This window comes from Hylobates moloch, unplaced genomic scaffold (genome assembly GCF_009828535.3).
Source record: "Hylobates moloch isolate HMO894 unplaced genomic scaffold, HMol_V3 SCAFFOLD_1, whole genome shotgun sequence".
In the NCBI taxonomy this organism is placed as follows: domain Eukaryota; kingdom Metazoa; phylum Chordata; class Mammalia; order Primates; family Hylobatidae; genus Hylobates; species Hylobates moloch.
In genome coordinates, this window is record NW_026652276.1 from 229,456,224 (window position 1) to 229,461,347 (window position 5,124).

Genomic DNA, 5,124 nt, shown 5'->3' on the forward strand with positions numbered 1-5,124 from the left:
ATTGCTCCTGCATCTGCCACGTAAGATGTGTCTGCTTCCCCTTCACCTGCCATGATCGTAAGTTTCCTGGGGCCTCCCCAGAAGCCACTATGCTTCCTGTACAGTCTGCAGAACCATGAGCCAATGAAACCTCTTTTCTTATAAATTACCCAGTCTCAGATATTTCTTTATAGCAATGCAAGAACTGACTAATACAGTACATAAGAAGGAAAAAAGGTTAGAATGTCATGCATGAGGATTTTTAACTGGAATTGTCCCTTAACATAGGTGTGGAGAGAGATAATGAGGATAACGAAGGGTGGGACATCAGAAGATCAGACACTTCCATCTCACCATTTTATTTCAGGCTGCTCTGTTTGTCTTTTACAAATACACAAACAGCTGGTATTTCCAGAGGAAGCTCTAGAACTGTCATGTCAAGCCTCCTAAGCTCCTCCTCCAGTCTTTTTTGCATACCTTCCTACCTGCCTTTTCTGCTTTTCTCATATTCTGCACTACTCATGGTCAAACTGTGATTGGTACAACCTTAATATTTTACCAATTGTCACAGCCATGGGTCATTCACTTTTCCAGGTGATCTGTATGCTACATTAACTTCTGCTCCAGTCAGACACTGAGTTCTAACGGCTAGTGTAAGAAACAGCTCAGCATGTGGATCTGAGCTGGTCCTTGTTGAGTTTTGATGGGCAGAATTACCTTGTGGTTTGAGCTCTGGGACGTGGGACTTTCAGTGCTAAAACCAGAATGAGTTAGTCATCCTATCATTGGCAGCTGACAACTCACATTCATAACAGTTCAAGTGTATTTCTAAACTAAGATAGTGAGTTAATTCAATGTATTTTACATTTTACTTAGTATTGTATATAATTGTTCTAAATGTGCAAATATCTGATAATGTTTAAATCAAATTCTGTAGACAAAATGCCCTGAAACACAAACTGTCTTACCAAAAATTGTCTGAAAACCCACATATATTTATGATATAGTTCATGAGAACTAACACGTGTAAATGAAGCAAAAGAGTGTGGTCTGGCCTCAGGCGTGTGGTATTCACGCGTGGGAGGCCCCAGGCCCCACCTCAGATGCCTCAGGGTATGAGCCCAGACTCTACCCTTGGGCTATTACTGTCCTGCACAGCTCTGCTAAAAAAGCAAATATACCTTTCCTTTGATTGGTATTTTTCTTTTTCATTATGAATTAAGGCAGCAATACTGATTTCTAGGAATCAAATGTAAAAAGCATTATCTTTTCTTTAAAATCAAACTCATATAGCTAGTTATGTGTATTGTAACTATTCAATAAATAGTCACAGGGATGACAAAATTCAATGTAAGTTGATAATAGATCTCTCCATTAAATTCCTCTTTCGCCCAGGCTGGAGTGCAGTGGTGTGACCTCGGCTCACTGCAACCTCCACACACCACCCCCCACCGCCGCCGCCACCGTTTCCAGTGATTTTCCTGCCTCAGCCTCCTAAGTAGCTGGGACTACACAGGCACCCACCATCACACCCAGCAAATATTTGTATTTTTAGACAAGACTGGGTTTCGCCATGTTGGCCAAGCTGATCTCAAACCCCTGACCTCAGGTGGTCCGTCCGCCTCGGCCTCCCGAAGTGTTGGGATTACAGGCATAAGCCACAGCACCTGGCTGAAATTCCTATTTGAAACATAGCCTACCATCTAATGGAAAAGAATCACTAACTCCATACTAATATGAGATACTTTTTCTGTGGATTATGGTAGCAAGTAGTGCTCATGTAAAAATATCTGGTCTCCTGGCTTTATTTGTAATTTTTTTTTTTTTTTAAGACAGGGCCTCACTCTGTCATCCAGGCTGGAATGTAGTGGTGCAATCACAGCTCACTGCAGCCTTGACCTCCTCAGCTGAAGTGATCCTCCCACCTCAGCCTCCCAAGTAGCTGGGACTATAAGCACACATCAGCACACTCTGTTCATTTTTGTATTTTTTGTAGAGACGAGGTGTCACCATCTTGCCCAGGCTGGTCTCAAAGTTCTAGGCTCAAACGATCCAACTGCTCTGGCCTCCCAATGTGCTGGAATTACAGGCACGAGCCACTGCACCCGGCCATCTCCTGGCTTTAAATATGGGAAGTGAAATACACACTTGGAAGGAATCTGTAGATGCTCCTGTACTTTCCCCAAGCCTGGATGACATGGAGGGTTTCTTTCCAGTAGAAGACCAATAAAATACTCAGGGGTAAAGGACATAAGGCAGATGCCCTGGCACCTGAATGCCTGGTGTGCCTAAGACATCCACCTGCCCTGACTCATTTCACATGGAACAGCAGGACCGGAATGTAAATGAGAATCGCATAGTACTTGGCTTGTAGCTTTCCTGAGGAACTTCCCACATTGGCTTCTCATCCATCACACCCTGAATGTGTGATGTTCCTTTATGCCTCTGGGTTTGTAGGTGCTGCACCTTCTTCCTAGAAACGCTGGCCACCCTTCATCTCTGTGCAAATCCCTAGTCATCCTAAAGACTTATCTTAAACAACACCTCCTCCGTGAAGCCCCCCTAAAGTGTTCAGCTCATGCAAGCAGAATGAGGTGCTTTCTCTTCTGCTCCTCCAAGTTTCTTGATCATTTTATTACAGCACATGAATAACACCAAAATTATCTGTATACATGTCTTTCTCTGCACTAAACCGTAACTTCGTGAATGTGCACATGGTAGACATCATGGTCAGGAAGCTGTAGAAATGAATGATTATATCTATTTATGTTGGTCCTTTTTCTCCAGCTCCTAATTATGTGCCTCAAGAATATGGGTACAGGTTGTTCTTACTTATTTCCTACACCTTGCAAGTTATAACACATTGTCTTGTACATAGGCAAAAATAAAGACTTGAATGAATGGGATGTCATAGCAATAACCATATCTGCAAAACTGACAAAACCTCAGTTCAACTTCCCCTGTGCTATTTTAATCCAGAATCCATAGTATTTTTCACTCAAAAAGGAAAGTACCAAAGTTCTCAAAATAGAAGGAAAGAATAAAGAAAATAATAATACTATAAAAGAAATAAAACAAAAAGGAATAAATAGCAATCACTAAAGAATTTTCCAGATTTGTGTAAGATAAGAGGAGACTAAGATCCAGACCACTGATGGCTTTAAAAGTCACGCACTCTGTGCTGACATACTAGAGATGTCCAGATTTTCAGGACCTCAGGAACAATTTTGACACCCAGGCCTCTGGCCAGATTGAACTGTAGGTGGAGCCTCTTTATGTTATCTTTTCTCCACATAGTGGCTTTTTTTTTTTCCCCACCCCCATTCCTCAGATATAGAGCTGAGGGTATAAATTGGCAGCCCAACCCACAAACCTGTTTACTGACACAGTGGTTTTATGTTTTTAAATTAGCTGCCAATATGGAAAGAGTGGAGAAGTTTGCATAAACATTCCTAACTTCAGATTCCCAACTTCCCTTAGAAAATCACATCTGGACAATCCTAGGCCCTCATTCCCATGTGGCAGTGATCAGCTGAGCTGAGTAACAGTGGTCCCATTCAATGAGGATGGCCTCTCCAGGGCCATGGTTGCTTGCTTCATCAATTCCCTTCACCCTCCTCACCCGCTTAGGCAGCCGAGTACGCACCTCCCGTGCACTGGAAACCTCAGGCAAACGCCCAGCGTGCAGGGCTAGGGTTGCATATTGACGCAGACTCCAGGCTCTCCAGGCTGCTGTTGACCGTCCTAGTCTTCCACCAGGCCCCATGGAAAACTTGTATAAGTCATTGCCCCTCTCTGGGACTCAGTTTCCTCATAAGCCAACTGCAGATACACAAAAGAGTTCACAATCATTTATTTATTAAAGTACCAATAAATTCAAACTTTCTGAGTCTGCATCCAAATGTCTCACCTTGCCCATAAACTTTATGGCTGATGATGCCCCTAAAAATGTAGGTTTTTTAAAAAAATGTAACCTTTTTTTTGTCGCCGTGAGGTGGGGCTTATGCGGCGGCGTGGTGAAATAGATGTGGCGACCGAGGGGGTGTGGAGCTGGAGTTAGAGACAGAGACCCGTGGCCTAGAGCGGCCTCCCGAGAAGCCACGGAAACATGACTGACAGCGGTGCGGCGGACTTGGAGCGGGTCACCGACTATGCAGAGGAGAAGGAGATCAGAGTTCCAATCTGGAGACGGCCGTGTCTGTGATTGGAGACAGAAGGTCCAAGGTCCCGGGAGCAGAAAGCCAAACAGGAGTGGAAGAAAGAACTGGCAATAGTCACTATCCAGAAGGAAGATCTGAAGCCGACAATGACCGAGATGGAGCTATCTGGCGCAGCAGCAGAAGGCAGCTTGCGGGAACACATGGGCGACGTGGTAGAGGTGCTTGTTGCTCTAACCAACTGATGCGTGCTTTCTCAGATATACCTACTGGATTAATTTATGGCAATAAAATTTTTTTGTCTTTAAAAAAAAAAGTAACCATTTTCAATGACACTGACCCCTGCCCCCAAAGCCATGAGGAGGTCACCAGTGATCTCCTATGTACCTAATGATCCCCTGTCTTTTCTCAGTTCTCACCTCTGAAAGCTACCAACATTCCATCCTTCTTGAAACCTTCTCCTTCACTGGCTTCCATCAGTTTCTTTTTTTTTTGAGACGGAGTCTCACTCTGTCGCCCGGGCTGGAGTGCAGTGGCGCAATCTCGGCTCACTGCAAGCTCCGCCTCCCGGGTTCACGCCATTCTCCTGCTTCAGCCTCTCCGAGTAGCTGGGACTACAGGCGCCCACCACCACGCCCGGCTAATTTTTTTTTGTATTTTTTAGTAGAGACGGGGTTTCACCGTGGTCTCGATCTCCTGACCTCGTGATCCGCCCGCCTCGGCCTCCCAAAGTGCTGGGATTACAAGCGTGAGCCACCGCGCCCGGCCGGCTTCCATCAGTTTCCATTGTCTGGATGGCCTGCCCCTCTCCGACTACTCCTGTATTTTCTTCCTTTTTTCTTTACCAAATATAGAAATTCCCTAATGTTCAGTCCATCCTCAAACCTCTTTCCCATGGCTAGTCTCTTTTTCAGGAAATGTACTCACTACCATGGCTTTAGTCACAGCCTCTCTGTGGGTAACTTCTCTCTCTTGAGCTCGAAACCAC

The 5,124-nt window shown here is 44.8% G+C and overlaps 1 pseudogene; it reads left to right on the forward strand.

Annotated features, from left to right (window-relative positions):
• The first annotated feature begins 3,979 nt into the window (after window positions 1-3,979).
• On the forward strand, window positions 3,980-4,381 carry LOC116809717 (huntingtin-interacting protein K-like; annotated as a pseudogene).
• Window positions 4,382-5,124: the final 743 nt, after the last annotated feature.